Raw genomic sequence first — 25,634 nt, 5'->3', positions numbered from 1 at the left:
GGTCAGGAGGGGAGGCCTTGAGAAGATACCCCTCATCCAAGGTAAGGTGCAGTGGCTGCGCTTTCTTGGAGCAGCTGTGAAGAGATATCCCACGCCCAAGGTAAGAGAAACCCAAATAAGAAGGTAGGTATTGCGAGGGGGCATCAGAGGGCAGACACACTGAAATCATAATCACAGGAAACTAGTCGATCTGATCACATGGACCACAGCTGAATGTGGTCCACTGGAGGAGGGAATGGCAAACCACTTCAGTATACTTGCCTTGAGAACCCCATGAACAGTATCAAAGGGCAAAATGATAGGATACTGAATGAGGAATTCCCCAGGTCAGTAGGTGCCCAGTATACTACTGGAGCTCAGTGGAGAAATAACTTTAGAAGGAATGAAGGGATGGAGCAAAAGCAAAACCAATACCCAGTTGTGGATGTGACTGGTGATAGAAGCAAGGTCCGGTGCTGTAAAGAGCAATATTGCATAGGAACCTGGACTGTTAGGTCCATGAATCAAGGTAAATTGGAAGTGGTCAAACAGGAGATGGCAAGAGTGAACATAGACATTCTAGGAATCAGTGAATTAAAATGGACTGGAATGGGTGAATTTAACTCGGATGACCATTATATCTACTACTGTGGGCAGGAATCCCTTAGAAGAAATGGAGTAGCCATCATGGTCAACAAAAGGGTCCGAAATGCAGTACTTGGATGTCATCTTAAAAATGACAGAATGATTTCTGTTCGTTTCCAAGGCAAACCATTCAATATTACAGTAATCCAGGCCTATGCCCCAACCAGTAATGCTGAAGAAGCCGAAGTTAACCGGTTCTATGAAGACCTACAAGACCTTTTAGAACTAACACCCAAAACAGATGTCCTTTTCATTATAGGGGACTGGAATGCAAAAGTAGGAAGTCAAGAAACACCTGGAGTAACAGGCAAATTTGGCCTTGGAGCACGGAATGAAGCAGGGCAAAGCCTAATAGAGTTTTGCCAAGAGAATGCACTGGTCATAGCAAACACCCTCTTCCAACAACACAAGAGAAGACTCTACACATGGACATCACCAGATGGTCAACACCGAAATCAGATTGATTATATTCTTTGCAGCCAAAGATGGAGAAGCTGTATACAGTTAGCAAAAACAAGACCAGGAGCTGACTGTGGCTCAGATCATGAACTCCTTATTGCCAAATTCAGACTTAAATGGAAGAAAGTAGGGAAAACCACTAGACCATTCAGATATGACCTAAATCAAATCCCTTATGATTATACAGTGGAAGTAAGAAATAGATTTAAGGGACTAGATCTGATAGATAGAGTGCCTGATGAACTCTGGACGGAGGTTCGTGACATTGTACAGGAGACAGGGACCAAGACCATCCCCATGGAAAAGAAACGCAAAAAAGCAAAATGGCTGTCTGAGGAGGCCTTACAAATAGCTGTGAAAAGAAGAGAAGCGAAAAGCAAAGGAGAAAAGGAAAGATATAAGCATCTGAATGCAGAGTTCCAAAGAATAGCAAGGAGAGATAAGAAAGCCCTCCTCAGTGATCAATGCAAAGAAATAGAGGAAAACAACAGAATAGGAAAAACAAGAGATCTCCTCAAGAAAATTAGAGATACCAAGGGAACATTTCATGCAAAGATGGGCTCGATAAAGGACAGAAATGGTGTGGACCTAACAGAAGCAAAAGATATTAAGAAGAGGTGGCAAGAATACACAGAACTGTACAAAAAGATCTTCATGACCAAGATAGTCACGATAACATGATCACTGACCTAAAGCCAGACATCTTGGAATGTGAAGTCAAGTGGGCCTTAGAAAGCATCACTATGAACAAAGCTAGTGGAGGTGATGGAATTCCAGTTGAGCTATTTCAAATCTTGAAAGATGATGCTGTGAAAGTGCTGCACCCAATATGCCAGCAAATTTGGAAAACTCAGCAATGGCCACTGGACTGGAAAAGGTCAGTCTTCATCCCAATCCCAAAGAAAGGCAATGCCAAAGAATGCTCAAACTACCACACAATTGCACTCATCTCACACGCTAGTAAAGTCATGCTCAAAATTCTCCAAGCCAGGCTTCAGCAATATGTGAACTGTGAACTCCCAGATGTTCAAGCAGGTTTTAGAAAAGGCAGAGGCACCAGAGATCAAATTGCCAACATCCGCTGGATCATGGAGAAAGCAAGAGAGTTCCAGAAAAACATCTATTTCTGCTTCATTGACTATGCCAAAGCCTTTGACTGTGTGGATCACAATAAACTGTGGAAGATTCTGAAAGAGATGGGAATACCAGACCACCTGACCTGCCTCTTGAGAAACCTGTATGCAGGTCAGGAAGCAACAGTCAGAACAGTACATGGAACAACAGACTGGTTCCAAATAGGAAAAGGAGTACGTCAAGGCTGTATATTGTCACCTTGCTTATTTAACTTATATGCAGAGTACATCATGAGGAATGCTGGGCTGGAAGAAGCACAAGCTGGAATCAAGATTGCTGGGAGAAATATCAATAACCTCAGATATGCAGATGACACTACCCTTATGGCAGAAAGTGAAGAGGAACTCAAAAGCCTCTTGATGAAAGTGAAAGAGGAGAGTGAAAAGGTTGGCTTGAAGCTCAACATTCAGAAAACAAAGATCATGGCATCTGGTACCATCACTTCATGGGAAATCGAAAAACAGTGGAAACAGTCAGACTTTATTTTTTTTGGGCTCCAAAATCACTGCAGATGCTGACTGCAGCCATGAAATTAAAAGATGCTTACTCCTTGGAAGGAAAGTTATGACCAACCTTGATAGTATATTAAAAAGCAGAGACATTACTTTGCCAACAAAGGTCCATCTAGTCAAGGCTATGGTTTTTCCCGTGGTCATGTATGGATGTGAGAGATGGACTGTGAAGAAAGCTGATCGCCGAAGAATTGATGCTTTTAAACTATGGTGTTGGAGAAGACTCTTCAGAGTCCCTTATACTGCAAGGAGATCCAACCAGTCCATTCTAAGGGAGATTGATCCTGGGTGTTCATTGGAAGGACTGATGCTAAAGCTGAAACTGCAATACTTTGGCCACCTCATGCGACAAGTTTTCTCACTGGAAAAGACTCTGATGCTGGGAACGGTTGGGGGCGGGAGGAGAAGGGGACGACAGAGAATGAGATGGCTGGATGGCATCACCGACTCTGTGGACATGAGTTTGAGTGAAGTCCGGGAGTTTGTGATGGACAGGGAGGCCTGGCGTGCTGATTCATGGGGTTGCGGAGAGTCGGACACGACTGAGTGACTGAACTGAACTGAGAGTTTCTTGCTGCTCTTTTAAACCTTGTATTGCATTTGTAATGTCACCTATCATAGTTATCTGTCTTGTTCTCAGATGATTCCTTTCTATTGCAACACATTCTTGTTTCATGGATGCGGTATTTTGCCTTATTTTTTCTGGCAAAATTAAAATTTTTCCTCCTACTTCCTGAATTCTGTTTTCTGAGTAACGTTGTTTGTTGCGGTCTCTGTCCATTGTGTGGAGACATTCTGAAAATGTTTGTGACTTAAAGCCGTCTGTTCACATTCTACAGGCAGATCCTGGCAACTCTAAAGGGACAGGGAGGCTGGAGCTGGTGGACTGGTGGCTTTGGGGCTAGGTTGATTGGATGGGAGGCCAGCTTTGGTCATTTGATAAATCTTCATCTTTCCTCACACCCAAATATCTCCACGTGCTGGTCTTTTCCCTGGGATGATTCTGTTTCTCCAGAAAGGGATCTTCCAGACTCCTCTGGGGAGGGTGGGTGTAGATGCCTAGCGGAGGGCTGTCTCAGGACCAGGATGAAGAGGCAGCCAGGGGCTTTGTAGTTCTGAAGGGAGGTTGTAACTGCATCCTTCAGTGCTCAGCATTACCTCTGCCCTCCTCTTGGACCTGCTATTTGAGACCAGATCTTCTCTGGCTCAGTTTATCCAGGGGATAAGCCTCTAGACTCTCGCTGTGAGGGGAGGAGGGCCTCGGAGATTGGAGGGCTATTTGAGACCTCCACCACGCTCCTCCTTGTCACCTTACACTTCATCCATACCTTTCAAATTGTGCAGTGCCTCCCAGTGATGCTGGCCCGTCAGGCGCTGCCGGGCCCCCAGCGTCGCCCTGCACACGTTCAGGCCCGCTTCCTCCACTCACAGAAGTCATTTACCTTCCATACATCTCTCAAACCCTTACTGACTTTCCTTGTCCATAACTTTCTCTTCTTTTGTTTATTCCTTTCCTGTCATGTTAGGGCTTTAGGAGTATCAATAAACACATTTCAAGCCGCCATATTTAACTAGAAGTATGTTGGCCTTCTTTATAATTTTGGGATTATATTTTGATTCTTTAGGTCTGCCTTTCCATAGAAAGTCAGGAAATAGAAATTCTGACTTTTTCAGCTACATCCAATTCTTTCTACAAAGAGTAAACATGAAGGTAAGAATTTTGTTAAACTGTTGCCTGTTATATAACAGTTTGTGTCATGTAAGTGAAATTATGTTCTCCGGAAGAAGGAAATGTGTATGGTTATGGCTGCTTTCTCAGATTATCCAGGAGCCTCTGTTCTACTCTCAGATGTCCTTGCTTCTAAACTACTCAAATCTTTGTGGTTCTTTGTGAAGGATTTTTGTATCAGATCTTCCACATAATAAAAGCTAACATTCATATATGTCAGACATTCTTCTATGCACTCATTTAACTCGTACAACAACCATATGAAGTTCGTATCATTACTGTCTCTACTTTGGAGATGAACAAACTGAAGCACAGAATGTAATTTGTCCAGATTCACACATCGAGCAAGTATCTCAAGAATCCTTGCTCTGAGAATCCACTATGCTATGCTCTGTTGCGAAATTCTTTTTCTTCTTTTTGATGAAGTTTCAAAAGATTTTCCCCACCTACTTCCCCAAAGGAAACTTACAATACTGGAATACCTAGAGACAGCTTAAAACACCACACACACACACCAATTAAAGGAAGAGCAATTAAAAGGAGGTGTGTAGATAAGAAGTCTGAGATGAACTGGTTTTTCCATTGGAATACTAAATTTGGCTCTGATTTCCTGTCAACTAATGGAAAAAAGTGAAATGTTAGATTATATGGTTCTCATTGTTTTGTAGAGCAAGCATGCAAATTATTTTGCAGAGAGAAGTTTTTGGCAACTGAATTCTAAAGGCAATTTCTAGAATTCCAATAAAAGAACTCTACACAAGGGTTTTTTAAAAAACCTTTTTTATTGGAAATGTAATACATAATCAGAAAAATACAAAACATAAATGCACAGCTTATTGAATTATTATAAAGCGAACCCCACCTCACCACTGCCCTAGTCAAAAATAAAAGCTTAGCCCCCCAGAATCTGTGTGCTTTCTAGTCGCGAAGCTCTCCTCTGCCCCAAATGCACAGCTCTCATGACTTTGGTGCCAGACGCCTTTGTTTTTTTGGTTATTGTTTTACCACCTAAATAATATCCTAGACACTGTGGTTTTGCTTATTTTTTAACAACTTTGATTGGAATCATATACTAGTGTTGCTTTTTGCTCAACTCTGTGTCAGTGAGATCTGTCCAGACTGTTCTGTGAGGCTGTCTTCATTTTACTCTACAGCGCTCCATCGTAGGCCCATACCACATTTAGGGGTATATCGAGTTTGTCCATTCATCAGCTGACGAACATTTGGGTTATTGGGTTCTTGGCTATTAGGAATGATGCATTCTATAAACATTCTTGCACGTGTCTCCTGATTCAAGGATACACACCTTTCAACTGGGTCAAAGAGGGACCACTTTTCCTTACATCCCTTCACATCGAGTTCCCTCTATATGTGTCTATGTCTAAATTTCCCCACTTCATAAAGATCCTTGTCACAGTGGAATAAGGCCCACCTCAAAGAGCTTATTTTTAAGGTCTCCAAAAATGGACACACACTGTAAATCAGGACATATGAATTTTGAGGGACATAAAGAAGTTGGCCTTACTAAAACAAGGAACATTCTAGGAAGAGGACAGTTTGGGCATAGGCTCCAAGGTAATGAACAGTTATACATGGTGCAGGAGTTGAGTAAGTCACGAGGCTGATAGGGAGGACCAAATCACATTCGGCCTTGTGTCCATAGGAAGGACAGTTGAGGTTTTATTCTAAGTCTAATGGAAGGAACTGGAGGGTTTTATACAATGGAGACACATGTCCTCAGCACTTCTGGGTGGAGAACAAGCTGGAAGGAGACAGTGGCATTGAAAGAGCAGGTAAGAGACTAGTGAAGTAACCTGGTTGAGAGAGGGGTGTGATCTGGACCAGTGGACCTCTGTCCCTTACAGACAGAGAACGCAGTCAGTGGGTGAATGCCAGAGTCAGGGTGGCCAGGACTTGTTGGATAAGGAGGCTGAAGGTGAGAAAGGCAGCAAGAGTACCTACAGGTTCTGGATTGCAGAACTGGATGAAGTGTAAAAAAAAAGGTAAAACTGGGAAGAGCTGTGTATGGCTGATCCTGTTCGTGACGCCATTTGTCTTGCTGTATCTCATGTACAGTGTTCTCTGAACCCAGGGGAGGCGAGGCGTGAACTTAAGAGGCTGCAGGAAAACTTAAGGAGCCGTAGGAACTGCAGAGGCGTTTCTTCTCTCCTGGCTAGCACAGCAGTCACAGCAGCAGTCTCGCTCTCTTCTCTCCTCTCGTGGCTGAGCCAATGGACACAGCCATGAGGCAGGAATGCCACTGCTTTTTAGGTGAGCTCGTACAGGCGTACAGCACAAAGCAGCCATGATGAAGTGAGCCCCTGTGACACACATGCACAGTGCTGTGTGTGAGCTCAGCTGTTACATAATCATTTTTTAGAAAATGGGGCAAGACCGAGAGACCGTGGGGAAAGAAAGCCTAACCACGCCATCTTGGCTAATTTGCTTTTTCCCTACAAGTTGGGTCCAGGTTTTAACAGACTGGGGGTCACAGGAACCATTTTGGACATGTTATATTTGAAATGTATGAAGCGTCCAAATCAAGAGATCACTGGGCAGTTGAATACACACAGCTCTAGTACTCTGAGAAGAGATGTGGTAGTGGTTGTGGTTTAGTCACTGGTCGTGTCCGACTCTTGCAACCCTTTGGACTGTAGCCCATCAGGCTCCTGTCCGTGGAATTTCCCAGGCAAGAATACTGGAGTGGGTTGCCATTCCCTTCTATAGGGGATCTTCCAATCCAAGGGTCAAACCCGTTATCTCCTGCATTGCTGGTGGATTCTTTACAGCTGAGCAGCCAGGGAAGCCCGAGAAGAGGTACATCAGTTCAGTTCAGTTGCTCAGTCATGTCCGACTCTTTGAGACCCCATGAATCACAGCACGCCAGGCCTCCCTGTCCATCACCAACTCCCGGAGTTCACTCAAACTCATGTCCATCGAGGAGGTGATGCCATCCAGCCATCTCATTCTCTGTCGTCCCCTTCACCTCCTGCCTCCAATCCCTCCCAGCATCAGAGTCTTTTCCAGTGAGTTCAACTCTTCCCATGAGGTGGCCAAAGTACTGGAGTTTCAGCTTTAGCATCGGTCCTTTCAATGAACACCCAGGACTGATCTCCTTTAGAATGAACTGGTTGGATCTCCCTGCAGTCCAAGGGACTCTCAAGAGTCTTCTCCAGCACCACAGTTCAAAAGCATCAATTCTTCGGCGATCAGCTTTCTTCACAGTCCAACTCTCACATCCATACATGACCACGGGAAAAACCATAGCCTTGACTAGATGGACCTTGGTTGGCAAAGTAATGTCTCTGCTTTTTAATATGCTATCTAGGTGGTCATAACTTTCCTTCCAAGGAGTAAGCATCTTTTAATTTCATGGCTGCAATCAGCATTAGGTTTCTCAAGAGGCAGGTCAGGTGGTCTGGTATTCCCATCTCTTTCAGAATTTTCCACAGTTTATTGTGATCCACACAGTCAAAGGCTTTGGCATAGTCAATGAAGCAGAAATATATGTTTTTCTGCAACTCTCTTGCTATTTCCACGATCCAGCAGATGTTGGCAATTTGATCTCTGGTGCCTCTGCCTTTTCTAAAACCAGCTTGAACATCTGGAAGTTCACGGTTCACATATTGCTGAAGCCTGGCTTGGAGAACTTTGAGCATGACTTTACTAGCGTGTGAGATGGGTGCAACTGTGTGGTAGTTTGAGCATTCTTTGGCATTGCCTTTCTTTGGGATTAGAATGAAAACTGACCTTTTCCAGTCCTGTGGCCACTGCTGAGTTTTCCAAATTTGCTGGCATATTGAGTGCAGCACTTTCACAGCATCATCTTTCAGGATTTGGAATAGCTCAACTGGAATTCCATCACCTCCACTAGCTTTGTTCGTAGTGATGCTTTCTAAGGCCCACTTGACTTCACATTCCAAGATGTCTGACTCTAGGTGAGTGATTACACCATCGTGATGATCTTGGTCGTGAAGATCTTTTTTGTACAGTTCTTCTGTGTATTCTTGCCACCTCTTCTTAATGCTTCTGTTAGGTCCATACCATTTCTGTCCTTTATCAAGCCCATCTTTGCATGAAATGTTCTCTTGGTATCTCTAATTTTCTTGAAGAGGTCTCTAGTCTTTCCTATTCTGTTGTTTTCCTCTATTTCTTTGCATTGATTGCTGAGGAAGGCTTTCTTATCTCTCCTTGCTGTTCTTTGGAACTCTGCATTCAGATGCTTATATCTTTCCTTTTCTCCTCTGCTTCTCACATCTCTTCTTTTCACAGCTATTTGTAAGGCCTCCCCAGACAGCCACAGGACAGATAAAATTGGGAATCATTGACACAAATGTCATTTAGAACCATAAGGAAATGGGAGAGTAAGAAGACAAAGAAAGAACTAAGACATGAAGGAAGTCTAGCGATACTTATTGCTTCATCTCAAGCATCTGTGAAAACCAAAGCATGAAACCATCGTGCTTACACATAGTGCAGGGAGAGCACTGCTGGAGTTGGGGAGAAAATACCCTAGGTGTTAACCTCCTGATGACTCACCGTAATGTAATACCAAAACTTAGATAATATTTGAAATTTGTAATTGAAATGGAGAAACCTTTCAGCAAGTGCTGGGTCACAGTGAAATTATTGCTGCATCTTCTTATGGCTATTGGAAGAGTTAATCTTCTGCTTCAAAACTTGGCACTGACCCACACACTTGTGGGGGCAGGCCATCCTATTTTTGAAAAGAAATGGGTCACAAAGTAGCCTATAGGTGAGACCAAAGAATTCTTAAATTGAGATTTGAGCCACTGGAACTCTTCAACATTCACTTAAAGAAGATTCCAGAGCTTTGGGTCTTTAAAGCATGAAAAAGATAATCTTGGCCTAAAACATTTATGGGTTGTGGTTGCCAACTGGACTGCTTCCAGTAGAACCATAGTGTGGCTTTTGCATAATGTAATTTTGAATATGATTGTATCGCAAAATGCCCATGTTGGCTACTTTCCCTCATCTTACTCCTCCCCCGAGTCAATAATGTTAATTATTATTCTAGCTTAAATATATACTTACACACTATAGGATATCTGCAAAAAAAATTCAGAGTAGGGCTTCTTATTCTAAATCTTTCATAAGAAGTTTTAGGAATAACGGTATGATTGATTCCTGCTAGACTTCATTTTCTTTCCATTGGAAAATGGTTGCAAACAATATAAGATTTCTTTGTAGCTTGCAAATTTATCATCTTCAATTACATAAAACATCCGTTGGTGGAGGAAGTTCAGTGCCCTTGGGGATAAATAACTTTTTAATTGTTCTTGATAATAACCTATTCTGACAGAAATTGGGCAGTAGGTTTAATTGCTTAAGGCTTTTCCTCAAAAAATATTTACAGACTTGCAATGACTTGATAAAAGAACTTTAAAATATTATTTCAATATAAAAGGGCTCCAGATGACCATATAGATAGACTAAGACATTTACTCAGGATTGGAACAACTCAAACTGGCTGCAGTCACCGGGAATTTTCTAGCTGTAGCAGCACATGAAGACAGGTAAGTTGCTGAGACTGAGTCCGCGCCAAAGCGTCTACAGCTTGGAGGCCTCATGGGAAGTGAGACATACAGCAGTCTAGGAGTTTTATATACGACCATGTATGTGTCCCCAGGATATTCCTCATGGGAACTACATTGCAGGTAACAAAATTCCTAAATCCACACAGCATATTAGCCCTGTGTTGTGCTCAAAGCACTTCAAAGGAATCTGCTCTATAACTCATTTATGTCTTAAAATAAGTTGCCTCTCAAGAGGTTTGAACTTAATGGTTTTTTTTGGACTGACTTTATTTGAAGTTACATCTTGATGTCTTTGATACTCTTGTTTTTATCCTTGAAAATTTTTAGCAATCAAGAGTTTCTCTAGCACATCTTGACACAGAGAGACCTGGTTTTAGCCTAAAATGAAGCACTCTTCTCAGACAGTCTGAATTGAATCCTGAGCACACTTTCACCTAACAGAGTTAGGGTGGAGAGGAAGTTGAAGATGCTGTAGGGAATAACTGAGGGGGTGGGGTTAAAGGAAAGCTCCCTAACACTTAGTAGTTGTCACCCCAGACAATACCTAAATCCCTTTCTTATGCCTCAAATGACTTGTGAAGATTAGATTCTGTCATTCTTTCTTTTGCATATTTGCTTTCCAAAAGAACATTTTAGTCATATGTGCAGGTGGAAAGGCATGAGCTGAGCATATAAATGTAGATACTAGGGGTAGGCTTAGGAGACCTACAGAAAACCTTGCAGCACTGGTAAATGATTTCCTTAACCAGCACGGAGCCAGTAGGCAAGGCCTGGTCGTTGGAATGACAGGGTGGAGGATGCTTACTGGTCTGAGTGTACATGATGATGATGAAGTTTTCCATAGCAACAGAAAGAGCAGGTGAAGAAGCAGGAATGAGGGAAAGGAGGAAGTGACCATGACTAGAGATGGACCTGTCTGAACTCTAGAATGAGGGGGGTCAGCCGTCTGTTAAGAGGTTAGTTCAGTTCAGTCACTCAGTTGTGTCCAACTCTTTGCAACCCCATGAACCGCAGCATGCCAGGCCTCCCTTTCCATCACCAACTCCTGGAGTCCACCCAAACCCATGTCCATCGAGTTGGTGATGCCATCCAACCATCTCATCCTCCATCGTCCCCTTCTCCTCCTGCCCTCAATCTTTCCCAGCATCAGGGTCTTTTCAAATGAGTCAGCTCTTTGCATGAGGTGGCCAAAGTATTGGAGTTTCAGCTTTAGCATCAGTCCTTCCAGTGAACACCCAGGACTGATCTCCTTTAGGATGGACTGGTTGGATCTCCTTACAGTCCAAGGGACTCTCAAGAGTCTTCTCCAACACCGCAATTCAAAAGCATCAATTCTTCGGCACTCAGCTCTCTTTATAGTCCAACTGTCATATCCATACATGACCATGGGAAAAACCATAGCCTTGACTAGATGGACCTTTGTTGACAAAGTAATGTTGGTTAAGAGGTTAGAGGTTAAGAAGTTGACAAATAGTGGAGTTTGGAGAATGATAAGAGTGTAAAACTGGTGAGCTCTTGTGAACAAGCAAGATTATTAGTTAAGAGATCAGGAGATGTTAGCAGTGAGAAAGAACTAAGTTCCTGGTGAGCAGCTAAGTTGTGGGTGTCTATAGAAAGAGTATCCACTTGGCAGAAGGACACAGTGTTTGGGAAAGTTAAATTTCAGTAACTGTCAGAATGTGATGAAATGTTGGTGGTTTTGCATCAAAGAATTTAAAAAATCTTCCACACAGCTTCCTGCAGCAAAGAATGAAATTTCAACCAGTTCATAGAATTCAGCAAGGTCAGGATGAACAAAGGACTAAGGAATTCTATAGGGCCTAGATTTCCAGAAGAGGGTTCCATCAGTCCGGCAGGTCACCCAGTAAGCCCATTCCAAACCAGCCACAGCATGATTTTCACCAGGATGGACTGCCATATACTGTGATGAGACTTGAATTAAGTCCATTCATTTTGAGGCTGAACGTGATGTGATATTCTATCATTTTGGCTAAAGCACTTCTATTAACTGCATTCTCTAAACTCTCGTAGAAAAATCAACTAGTAATCAAAGCCCTCTATTTCGTATACATTTATGGAGGGAATACAAAGGAGTGAGGTCCTTCCTTGGGAGAAATGGCTCCCTTAACCCTAGAGACCGGAAAAAGTGTCATTTCCTACTTGACCCATCATTTTATAAATGAGGGCTCGGGGGAGGGAGAAGGGAAGGAAAAAAGGATGTAATACAAGAATGTGGATCTTCTCAAACAGAGACGAGCCCTGATTTAAAAAAAAAAAAAACAGCCACCTACACAAACTCAATTATCCAAGGAGATGAAACTGACTTGAGCTGTGTGGGGTACAGAGAGGGACTGGAGCCCTTACTCAGGCCCTGGGTGGAATCCGAGTCCTAAGTCCATTAATGAAGGACCATTTAGACTTCGTGCCTCTTGTGTCAGGGCTGCAGCAAGGCAGCATCGGCTCAGGGAACCTACTAGGCTCTGGTTAAGAGTCCTGTTACTAAATGTGAAGACAACAATCTGCCCCAATTTAGATGATCACAAACTGCTAAAAACATTTCTAAACTGTATTTTGTTACAAATAGTGCTCATGAAGAGGCAGAGGAACAGAGGTGGAGAGTCTGAACCCTGCTCATCATGTAAAAACAAATGTATAGCTTGCTCCTTCTTACTAGAAAGGAAGTGACATTATATACCACTGTTGTGATTTTAAACAAACAAAATGAGCTTAACTCAATAAATATCTTTTATTAAAGAAAAAAAGAATATTGTTAAGCACCAAAACTGTATGTTGTTACATTGCATGTACAAGAAGAGAAAGGTGATTGCAATACTTGGTGTACAAGTACTTAACTCTGAAGTCATGAGTGTAAAAAACATGAAATACAAAGCGATACAGTCATTACAATGCAGAAAAGTTGCACTAAAGAGCAAAAGGCAACAGTTAGAACATTATCGGAGATGTCGTAGTATTGCTCTAAATGCTTAGTTTTTTTCCTCTGTACTTTTAATACTTTAGAATGTTAACTGAGCATATTTAAGTACTGTAAATCTGCAAGAGCTGCCATTTACAATACATTTTGTACAGTGTCCATTTTAGTGTAATGGTGTTAAAGTCATCCTGAAAAGCCAAGCACAACGTGCTAGTGTTTTGCCTCTACCATTATAATATTGCACAAAGCTAGTAAGTGGTGAACTGGTTTGCCATTAAAATTTTCATTTAACCGGAATGGCTAAAAGACATGTCAGTTTCATTAGCCCTAATGGGCTTTTATTCATGCAAAAGGATCGGTAGCCTTCAGTTCTTCATAAATTATATATTATGGTTTCACACTTGGGAAGACATACAGTACAATAAGAAATTCAATGGCGCAGTGGGGCTCCTGTCCAAGTTGAGGAAGTCGGAAGTCACTTGCATGGGTTGTACTGTCTACCCTTCTTTGGTCACAAATGAAGGGAAAATGTCATCTTGTGATTATGGAGAATTCTTAAAACCAACATAATTAGTATTGGGAAAAGCTAGAATAACTTGCTGATAGTTAACCATAGAACATGCAAGTTTAAAAAACAAAACTTCCCTTCTTAAAATTGAACTCTTTAACCAACACCCATACCTTTTCTATACATCTCAAATCACTTTCCAGAGACTTTCCTGAACTCACCAATTGGAGCCTCTCGTAGTCATACCTGACCAGAAAACCCCAAACTTTCTCCTTACTCTCAAAACAAGACTGCTTTAAGATTCAGTATAACATTGATAATATATTTAATCTATCAACCTCAGAGGTATTTTATGTACATACACCTTACAGTGGTGTAATTCATGTGTTTGAAGAGGGGGAGAGACACTTATGAATTTGGAATTCAATCAATTAAATCCCTCCACTATCAAGCTGTACATTTACTGTGGGTAAAACAGAAAATTTTAGAATGAACATAGCTCTGAAATAATTCAATGAGCAAACATTAAACACACATACACACTCTCATAATCCAACTCCTTCTTTCGCCTTTTTAAAAATCCTTTGTTTACATAGATGATAGTTTAAGCAGAAATATAAACTCATTTTGTAGGAAAAACTTTTAAATTAGACTATATTTATAGGATAAAAAATACCATTGCTTCACTTTACAAAGCAATTAAGCAGGGACTCTTTTTATGTGCTTTAAATAAAGAGCACTTTGCAGCAAAATTCAGAAATCACTACTGAATTGTTCAGTAGCACTAAATGAATGCAACACGCTCCACAGTAAGGTGCTTCTGCTTTTTTACCATCTTCATCTAAAACCAATCTTGTGATCAACTCTCTAATACTAAGCATTGTTCTATGCTAACCAATAAATGGGAAATAAAATCTGTTTAAAATGCACATTTAACTTTATATTATTTAAATTCAGTGCAAGAATTAGGTAAAACTTGTTTGGGTTTCTGCTTTCACTATCAAATGGATATGTGATAACTGCATCTGCCACAGATTTTAAACGTTTTATAGCTGTTCAAAAAGACTTTTTACAAGTAATTTGGTATTATGTATATAAATTTCAACTCCCTGATAAGGCCTGTAACCCATGAGCACTTTACAGGTTGGTGTCTGATGTCATCGAGGTTTAAAAATAATTATAAAGGTTTAAAAAGAAAACCTTGTATTTAGTGAAAGAAAAGGCTTTTCTTATATACACAATGAATGCAATTTAAAAACAGTCTTAGGTAATGTATAAATTTAAATGTATTAATTGTATACTGGTCCCATTTCAAACACAGAAAGTGCTGCCCATTCATTTTTGTTCCACTGATACAAAAGTTTTAATTCTTATGGCCAAAGTATGCTTTTCAATTTAACACATTTTATGACAAAGAAAGGTCATGCCTTAAGTTAACAAATACTGCTACATATTTCAGCTTTGTAGAAACAAGGCTTCTTTTCCCTCCCTCATTATACAGAGTAATAAATTTTCTGTGTGTCCATATAATAAGAAAAGCCTCCATATTTTTCACTGTGGAAATACTACTCCTGATCAACTGTTATGGCTGTGCATTTTATAGAAATGTCTCAGTTATACAATGACGAACTAAAGAATGATTGTTTTTATGCTGCTCACAGACGCAGTAAGCCTATAAAATATACCTTAAGTGAGCAATTCTCATCTTTTAAAATTCTTCTTTAGCCAGGTTATTTCTTCCACATACTGCTGCTACACTACAGTACCATTAGGATTTTAAATCATTAGGAATACCTTTTCTATACAGGCCTTGTTGATTTTATGTACATAATTTTAGTTGTATTAGTAAAAGAAATAATTTAAAATTGACAGTCAAGTGAGCAGTAATATTAACCTCCAAACAACTAAGTCACCACCTACTTGTTTCCCTATTTTAAGTATACTGAGTTGAGACTAGATTGGTAAGTTAACTTATAAATTGATTCAGTATAAGCAAGCAGCTGTCTGGGGATTTTTGATATGGAAATGATATATTAACAGCAATATAACTGTCAAATAAGCCACATTAGTAGTATGGGCAAATTTGGAACTGGAAACATGATCACATATAAGCACTGTCCTACCTAAATATATACAAATTTAATACTAAGGGCAGAGATGCTCATTTTTTTAGGGGCAAAGATAAAAAGGAAACCATACTTACATTGATATAAATATTTTTGGGCTCTGAAACTGATTTTTAATTAACATGAGGATTCAATTGGACAAACAGACTGCAGTTATCTGAAACTATTATTTGTGAGAACTCCAAAGGTTGATGACCTATAGTAACTTGTAATTTTGTGGAAGGAGGACCCTGAATCTGGAGGAGGGTAAGTAGATGTGTTGGAGAAAGTTGTTACCGGAGAATGGTCATTGGGGGCTGCTAGTAAGATTCTGCTTTAACCTGCTATCTTCAAGTGTGAGGACAACCTTCGCAGAGTGCTGGGGTGGCTTGTGCTTACAGCCATGGATTCACTCCTGAAGGATTCACATGGTCTGAACATGCTGCATCATTTGCTGGAGATTTATTACAACATGGCTCAGGAAAACAGGTTCCAGGATCCTTTTAAAAGGGAGCACTGCCTCTTGATGGAACCCCAGCTGTAACACTAAGTGGGTAGCAATTCCCTGTGGACATGTTAAAGTTCCAGTGCTTCTGCTGTTAATATGACACCAGATTCTTCTGTATTTTTCTAAATGTCAATAAATGAAACAAATCCCCCCCAAAAAACATGATATGAACAAGCATTCAAAGGCATAAAATTGATACATGATTTAAGACTTGCAAATGTACTAAAAAATTCTTTTTCAAATGTATCAATCAAATCAATCATTAGATTTAAAAGGCATGTTTCAATGCATTGCTGAAGGTGTGTTACAAAAATCTATAACCCACCTCCACTGTAATCAGGAGATTGAGTTAACTATACTAAATCTGTATTTCTAATATTCTCAGACAAGATGTGAGAATGATGCTAGAATAAAGCCACTATATTGTGAAAATGCTCATAGTCTCATCAATAAATATATTACCAACATTTAAACAGATTTTTTTTATATAACCTGTTGACAAAAACTATCTCCATAATTATTTTAAAAGAAATAACATTGTCAAGTGACAAAGGTGTGAGCGTAATTTTTCTTCAGGATCACCAACGCATATACGTTGGAGGACTTTTACTCCAGGACTGCTTTCTGGGTCTAGGCCAGAGAATTGCCTCAAAGTTCATTTTGGTACATCAGCCATTCATGTACAGGTCAAGACCTGTCTTATACAGAATCACACTTACAGAATACTGTAAACTGGGATCCAACATATCTACCTTCATTCAAGCCCACAGCAGTCCTGCTGAGAATTCATGTCGGCTCCATGCATTCTTCAGGACTCCATTATAGCGAAATCGGCACCTAGAGCTACATACATATGTTTAAAAATTATTGACAATAACAAAGGCTGTCTCCCAATATTCAACTCAAAGCATGTGAAGAGTGAAATGCTAGTCAAAGAGGCTTTTCTGCCTGTCTACTTTCTGCACATTTGTAGAGCATGTTTTTCTCCCACTGTGGAACATAAAAAATAAAAACTTAAATGATCTGTGTTAAAAGGACTTAACATCTGCATCCCTACTACTGAATCCTGATTTTTGATTTTCAATAGGAAAGTCATGTTGAGTTACAGTAATCAAGCAATAGTTCAAAAGAAAAGGCTAAAAATAATTTGAACTATTATCAAATTACAAAGTATTGCTTCTCATAAACAAAGCTGCACATAAAATTCAAACTATTATAAATTCACAATTATGAAGAGCTATTTAAAAGCATGGAAATTTTTACTCTGAAACTTTATAAACTGTTACGTGTGTGGGCTTCTAAAAATATGCCATGTTAAATGTATCACGTTGTGGTAAACACATTTATAGGTATATCTCCATGGTTATGTATCTTTTCAGATGTTGCTGAACATCTTTATGAAAATCCCTTGGAGATGAATAATGTGGGAATTGTCAGTGCATTTCCACCAGATTCTTCCAATTCCTACCCTATAGCTATCACAATTAACTTCTTTTTCAGAGGGTCGCACTATTTAAGCTGATACAGAACAAGCTCTGTATCTTGGGCAGGTGACTATTCAGTGCACTGAACGATAGACTTTAAAGCAGTCTCAACACAGCTCACAGTAGATCTGTCAACCCAGTGTTTCTTCCAACTCATAGCGACCCCGAGCTTTACTGGCCACTAGAAGGATGTAAACGGGTGGACAGGTGGGGAAGGTGCTTAAAAACAGGAATCTTCAGAAGGCTGTTTCTTCGTTGCAGTCAGGAACATTGCACATCTAAAACTCATGTTAACCACCATCTACTGGAATGACTGGAAAAGTGGTAACTTGCCCGTTGTGCTTCCTTTTTCACACCACTGAGCCAATACATTTTGGATCTAATAGAATCCAATCATGGAACCAAATGTTTACAGTTTTTCGAGAGCCACTGTTCAACTGTAGGTGTTTTTTCGTTCTGTTGAGTTACCTGTGTACAGAGTAATACAGTATATTACAAAGCATGGCCTACGAAAGACATTGTGTATTATGTTCCCCCATATCTTTGCAAAATCCAGCATGAACAATGATGGTTTTTTTTCTTTTAAATGGCCTTTTTATACTATTTGGCCATTATAAACGACCATTTATACCAGATGATGTATAGAAAACATCAAATAAAAGTGAGAAACAATAGATCTTAATCACTGTTAAAAGGTTGCATGTCAAGATTACTATAGTTAACACTGCTGTAATATATAGGCAAGTTGTTAAAAGGGTTCTTATCACAAGGAGAATATTTTTCTTTTTAAGATGGAGGTTAGCTAAACTTGCTGTGGTAATCATTTCACAATATATGTAAATTGAACCATTATGCTGTGTACCTTTAACTTATGCAGTGATGTATGCCAGTTACTTTCAAAAAAGCTGGGGAAAAGAGGTTTTTTTTTAAGATTGTATGTTAGGTTCACTTCCACTTTTCTTCCTTTTACTCTTAACATTTTATGTCAAAAAATTTAACATCTTTACCTCATAAATTGACAGTGTAATAAGAACTATCAAAAGGCATCTTTAAGTACATCAGAGGGAGTTTTCTTTTTTTTTTTTTTTACAGTTCATAACTTTTATAAATAAAATAAATTAAATGTACAGTGAATAAGTTCTCTGAAATATTTCAATATTTCTGCAGGTTTAGTAACATCGTAAAATACATTTCAACTAAAATTCACAAATCTAAAAACCTGTTAGGCATTTTTAGGTGTTTTAAGTTGGAAATGAAGACCAATGTTACATCGTAATATGCCAATTACAAATAGTACTTCAAATAGCAAATACTACAGTTTGTCCCAAACTTTAAAAACTATTCATGAACTCAACACTGAACTATTGATGGCTATGAGAATTGTTTCCTAGCCTTTTTGAAAATTTCAACCCGTTTACGTTTAAGGTAATTATTGATAAGTACGATCCCGTAGCCATTTTCTTTATCGCTTTGGGTTCAAGTTTATATACTCTTTCTGTGTTCCCTGTCTATAGAAGATCCCTTAGCATTTGTTGGAGAGCTGGTTTGGTGATGCTGAATTCCCTCAGCTTTTGCTTGTCTGTAAAGCTTTTGATTTCTCCTTCATATTTGAATGAGATCCTTGCTGGGTATAGTAATCTGGGCTGTAGGGTATTTTCTTTCATCACTTTAAGTATGTCTTGCCACTCCCTTCTGGCCTGAAGAGTTTCTGTTGAAAGATCAGCTGTTATCCTTATGGGAATCCCCTTATGTGTTATTTGCTGCTTTTCCCTTGCTGCTTTTAAGATTTGTTCTTTGTGTTTGATCTTTGTTAATTTGATTAATATGTGTCTTGGAGTATTTCGCCTTGGGTTTATCCTGTTGGGGACTCTCTGGGTTTCTTGGACTTGGGTGATTATTTCTTTCCCCATTTTAGGGAAGTTTTCAACTATTATCTCCTCAAGTATTCTCTCATGGTCTTTCTTTTTGTCTTCTTCTTCTGGGACTCCTATGATTCGAATGTTGGAGCGTTTAACATTGTCCCGGAGGTCTCTAATATTGTCCTCATTTCTTTTAATTCGTTTTTCTTTTTTCCTCTCTGTTTCATTTATTTCTACAATTCTATCTTCTAGTTCTCTTATCCTGTCTTCTGCCTCTGTTATTCTACTGTTTGTTCCCTCCAGAGTGTTTCTGATCTCATCTATTGCATTATTCATTGTATATTGACTCTTTTTTATTTCTTCTAAGTCCTTATTAAATCTTTCTTCCATCTTCTCAATCCTTTTCTCCAGGTTATTTATCTGTAACTCCATTTTGCTTTCAAGATTTTGAATCATTTTCACCATCAAAATTTGAAATTCTTTATCAGGTAAATTCCCTATATCTTCTTCTTTTGTTTGTGTTGGTGGGCAATTATCTTGTTCCTTTACTTGCTGGGTATTTCTCTGCCTCTTCATCTTGCTTATATTGCTTTGCTTGGGGTGGCCTTTCCCTCTTCTGGCAGTTTGTGGAGTTCTCTTTATTATGTAGTTTCTTCGCTGTGTGTGGGGTTAGACGGGTGATTGTCTGGGTTCCCTGGTTAGGGAAGCATGTGTCGGTGTTCTGGTGGGTGGAGCTGGATTTCTTCTCTCTCCTTTAAAAGACAATGGGCTGCTTTTCTGGGAGCCTGATGTCCTCTGCCAGTATTCAGAAGTTGTTTTGTGGACTTTACTCTGCGTTCAAATGTTCTTTTGATGAATCTGTGGGGGAGAAAGTGGTCTTGCCATCTTATCCCTCCGCCATCTTGTTCCTTCCTCCCCAGAACACTGGATTCTTATATTCACTTGGTCGTGGAGTATCTCGTCCCAGCTGCTCCAGCAAGGCGCAGCCACTGTACCTTACCTTGGACGAGGGGTATCTCCTCAAGGCCGCCCCTCCTGCTTTGAATGTGGATCAATTTCTCTCGGCCCTCCGGTGCCCAAGCAGCCACCGCCTCCTGGAGGTGGTACAGCTCCTCTCGGCGACCGCCCTAACCCTGGGCGCGGGGTAGCTCATCTCAGCCACGATTCTGCACGTGGTCGGTTGCGCCGGAGCCGGGCGTCTACCGCGTCTGCGCCTGCACCGCCGGAGCTGGGCGTCTCCCGCGTCTCCAGAGGGAGTTTTCATAATGAGATTTAGAAGACAGCACTAGTATTGGTCTTTAAATGGATGCTTTTAGCAGGACTTTTTAAAATTCAAAATAGTTGTTTTTAAGACTCATGCACTGATCCACGACACATGAGAAATATATATATGACCTATTTGTCAGATAAAAGCTGACACTTTGCTTTTGAGCACTTGAAATGTGTCTAGTATGACTGAGAAATGAATTTGGTTTAAATGAAAATCTTGTATAAAATATTTTTCCATTAAGCAAAATTTGGTTGTTTTGGTACCGCAATTTAATTTAACCAGAATACTTGGCAATCAAACTGAGATGGTGCTATTATTAAAGATGCCATACCAAAAAAAAAAAAAAAAATCTAAACTACACTGTGGAATTTTATACTGAATACATGTAAAATATTACTAAAATCAATTTCCCCCATCATCTTTAACTTTTTTAATCTCACATATTTCTATTGGACATTGCTATAGTTACTTCATAAGTTTAAAAAGGGCCCTACAGGAAACAAAACAAATAATAAAAAATCTATTCAAATACATATATTTTCTTATGTTTAGAAATTTCTTTCAAGGACACTATTACCTATGGCTAGATAGATCTAAGATGAGCTTTTAGAGGAGGGTGAAGCTAAGCATGTCCAGGACCTTAAGTTTTTACTTAATGAAGTTTTAAAAAATTAGTTCTTCAAAAACAAGTACATAATTATATTATTTTACATCTATAGGAAAGAAACCAAAAACAGGAAATACAAATTATAGCCTTTTAGCCACCTGTAGAAAAGTACCTAAAAATTCAGAGCCTTTAAAAATGACTAAGACCACCCACAGGCAGTAACACATAGCCCTTTATCAATGGCTGCTCAACTGGAAGGGATTACAACTAGTCTATACTTTGCTTCTGGCGTAGGATACATTTAGTCTTTAGTTACTCTGCCACTGTTCCAGCTCATGCATTTTCTGGCAGTATTTCACTGTTCCTCTTAACATTATACTATATATCAGTCATGAACAATCAACCAAAACAGGAAGATTCTAGGCAATTTTCAAAGGATTATTCACTACTGACGGAAACATAAAGGACGGACCTAGCAGAAGCAGAAGAGATTAAGAAGCGCAAGAATACACAGAAGAACTATACAAAAAGAACGGCTCCATGACCTGGATAACCACGATGGCGTGGTCACTCACCTAGAGCCAGACATCCTGGAGGTGAAGTCAAGTGGGCCTTAGGAAGCATCACTATGCACAAAGCTAGTGGAGGTGATGAAATTCCAGCTGAGCTATTTAACATCCTAAAAGATGAAGTGCTGCATTCTCAATAAGTCAGCAAATTTAGAAAGCTCAGCAGTGGCCACAGGACTGGAAAAGGTCACTTTTCATTCTAATCCCAAAAAAAGAGCAGTGCCAAAGAATGTTCAAACTATTGTACAACTGTGCTCATTTCACATGCTAGCAAGGTAATGCTCAAAATCCTTCAAGCCAGGCTTCAACAGTACATGAACCAAGAACTTTCAGATGTACAAGTTGGATTTACAAAGGCAGAGAAACAGAGATCAAATTGCCAACAAGCTAGACAGCTTGTTAAAAAAAGAGACATCACTTTGACGACAAAGGTCTGTGTAGACAAAGCTATGGTTTTTCCAGTAGTCATACAGATGTGACAGTTGGCCCATAAAGAAGCCTGGGTGCTGTAGAACTGATGCTTTCAAAATGAGGTGTTGGAGAAGACTCTTGAGAGTCCCTTGGACTGCAAGATCAAATCAGTCAATCCTAAAGGAAATCAGTCATGAATATTCATTGGAAGGACTGATGCTGAAGCACCAATACTTTGGCCACCTGATTCAAAGAGCCGACTCATTGGGAAAGACCCTGATGCTGGGAAAGGACTGAAGGCAGGGGAGAAGGGGACAACAAGATGAGGATGGTTATTAGGTTGGTGCAAAAGTAATTGCAATTTTGCACTGCTGAAGTTTATACCATTTGGTATTGGAATACATTCTTAAATGTGGTTACGTTATATATCATTTTAATGCACATTTCTCACTTTATATTTTTTACTAATGACTTATTACTTGTTTTAAACTAAGGAAATGATGTTAGACAAAAAGCAAATTCGAGTGATTTTCTTATTCAAGTTCAAAATGGGTCATAAAGAAGCGGAGACAACTCGCAACATCAACACCACCTTTGGCCCAGGAACTGCTAATGAACGTACAGTTCAGTGGTGGTTCAAGAAGTTTTACAGAGAGGATCGAAGCTGATTCTCTTACAACTGCATGAGAAGTGGCTGAAGAACTCAACATTAACCATTTTAGAGTCATTTGGCATTTGAAGCAAATTGAAAAGGTGAAATAGCTCAAGAAGTGGGTGCCTCGTGAGCTGACCAAAAATTTAAAAAAGTCATTTTGAAGTATTATCTTCTCTTATTCTATATAACAACAAACCACTTTCTCAATTGGATTGAGAGTGTAAAGAAAAGTGGATTTTATATGACAACTGGTGACAACCAGCTCAGTCGTTAGACTGACAGGACACTCCAAAGCACTTTACGAAGTCAAACTTGCACCAAAAAATGTATTTGGTGGTCTGCTGCCTGTCTGATCCACTACAGCTTTCTGAATCCTACTGAAACCATTACATCTGAGAAGTATGCTCAGCAAATCGAAGAGGTACACCAAAAACTGCAATACCTGCAGCCAGCAATGGTCAACAGAAAGGGCCCAATTCTTCTGCATGACAACACCTGACTGCACATCGCACAACCGACACTCCTGAAGTTAAAGGGATTGGGCTATGAAGCTTTGCCTCACCTGCCATACTGACCTAACCTCTCACAGACCTACTACCACTTCTTCAAGCATCTCAACAACTTTCTGCAGGGAAAGGCTTCCATAACCAGAGGGAGGCAGAAAATGCTTTCCAAGAGTTCATTGAATCCCAAAGCAAGGATTTTTACACTTTAGGAATAAACAAACATTTCTCGTTACCAAAAACGTATTGATTGTAATGGTTCCTATTTTGATTAATAATGTGTCTAAGCCTCGTTATGATTTAAAATTTACAGTCCAGAACCACAATCATGTTTGCACCAGCCTAACAGATAGCATCACTGACCCAATGGACCTGAATCTGAGCAAACTCTGGGAGACAGTGGAGGACAGAGGAGCCTGGTATGCTGCAGTCTATGGAGTCATAAAGAGTTGGACATGACTTAGCAGCTGAACAACAAATTCATTATGGACATATTCTTAACACCTGATATAAGGTAATTAGCAGCCCAAAGCTGTAAATAGCATCCAAGCCTCTTGAACATGTGAAATGCGTGCTTATGTGAAGTTCTAGCTGTGGCATTATGTAATCAGTGTGCTAACACGCTGGTTTCTGGATAGGTTTAGCAGCTTATTGAGAGGCTACATGCTAAAGGAGACAAGGGAATGGGTAGCAAGCACTGTGAAGTGGGACACAATTTGTAATCACCCAGTCACCCGAGTCTTTAGACACACTCACACAAAGCACAGCATACGTACAAGCACAAGAGCTTGAAATTATTCTGGGATCCAAACAGTACGTGACTTATTAAGGCCTCCATGCCTAACAGGGAAAAAGGATGCCACCAGTCCCAAGACTAATGGCCATAGCAGGACTGTGTTACTGTCCAATGCTGGTTAGAACACACTCAGATTACACACGGCCACTTGTCAGAGTCTTTTCTGTCAAGCTGCTGATTGGGGCAGGTGCTGGTGGGGAGGGCCAGGGTTGGGAGTACAGAAGCAGAACATTTTTCTGACAGAGCAAAAGGATAAAACTACTTTTAGTAATATTCTGACATATCCAAATTAGTATCTTCCAACATCTAATCAATATTTTTTTAAAGAACCAATGACAGTTTCTGTTTTTTGTTTTTGGAGTAAGTCTTTAAAATCCAGATGACTACATATGTATCAGTTCTACTCTGACAGGATCTTTGGGAGTGAAGGCCATGAATCTGCATTTTTAATAAGTTCTCTTGGTAATTCTTGGGATTTGGCACCAGGATTCTTAAAATAACTGTGCTAATTCTAAAGGAGATCAGTCCTGGGTGTTCATTGGAAGGACTGATGCTAAAGCTGAAAATACAATACTTTGGCCACCTCATGGGAAGAGTTGCCTCACTGGAAAAGACTCTGATGCTGGGAGGGATTGGGGGCAGGAGGAGAAGTGGACGACAGAGAATGAGATCGCTGGATGGCATCACCAATTCGATGGACATGAGTTTGAGTAAACTCCGGGAGTTGGTGATAGACAGGGAGGCCTGGCGTGCTGTGATTCATGGGGTCACAAAGAGTCGGACACGACTGAGCAACTGAACTGAACTGAAGGATAAGTTTCTCATTCCTCTACCTCACCTACTTCCCCCTTTCCAGTGATGACCACAGAAACATTCCATCAAGAGAACATAATGATTAACAGAAATATACATGCATATTTCATGTCTGTACAAGCGTTTCAGCCATGCTCATACCAATTCAATATACTATTTGCTTTAGAGCACGTGTTATCTTTGTGTGTATGTACTCACTCAGTCGTGTCCAACTCTGTGATCCTTGTCCATGGATTTTTCCAGGCAAGAAATAGTGGAGTGGGTTGCCATTTCCTACTCCAAGAGATCTTTCCAACCCAGGGATTGAACCCGTGTCCATTTCCTGCATGGCAGGTGGATTCTTTGCCACTGTGCCACCAGGGAAGCCCCTGTTTTATCTTTACCAATTCTATATATTTAGCATAATTTGTGCCAAATAACTATACAAATTAGCTTATTAAAATGTACTGGGGAAAACTCTACTACCTTGGGAGAATACCAACACCCACAGGGATAACTCTAAGATAAATATAACAATTTTATATAGATAATGCAGTAATTATGATAAGTCATAAATGATAAACTTTAAAGGCTTAGAAAGCTAAATAATTAAACAATG

General features: G+C 40.0%; 1 protein-coding gene and 1 long non-coding RNA gene across 2 annotated transcripts in view; one reads left to right on the top strand and one right to left on the bottom strand.

The window, feature by feature from the left end:
- Positions 1 to 2,386: 2,386 nt before the first annotated feature.
- LOC148776605 (uncharacterized) overlaps positions 2,387 to 25,634 on the top strand; it is a 39,949-nt gene continuing 16,701 nt past the window's right edge. Inside the window, exon 1 of the long non-coding RNA XR_016038270.1 lies at positions 2,387 to 4,440. This is a non-coding gene — a long non-coding RNA (uncharacterized LOC148776605). The remainder of the gene's footprint in view (positions 4,441 to 25,634) is intronic.
- Positions 12,744 to 25,634, bottom strand: part of JMY (junction mediating and regulatory protein, p53 cofactor) — a 72,684-nt gene continuing 59,793 nt past the window's right edge. The window contains exon 11 of the mRNA XM_055437458.2: positions 12,744 to 18,021. The gene's annotated coding sequence lies outside the window, so the exon portion shown is untranslated. The remainder of the gene's footprint in view (positions 18,022 to 25,634) is intronic.

This window comes from Moschus berezovskii, chromosome 9 (genome assembly GCF_049115385.1).
Source record: "Moschus berezovskii isolate FMDL1 chromosome 9, NW_MosBer_1.0, whole genome shotgun sequence".
Classification (NCBI taxonomy): Eukaryota; Metazoa; Chordata; class Mammalia; order Artiodactyla; family Moschidae; genus Moschus; species Moschus berezovskii.
Note: the sequence above shows the minus strand (reverse complement) of the source record. Positions and strands in the feature narration are given on the sequence as shown.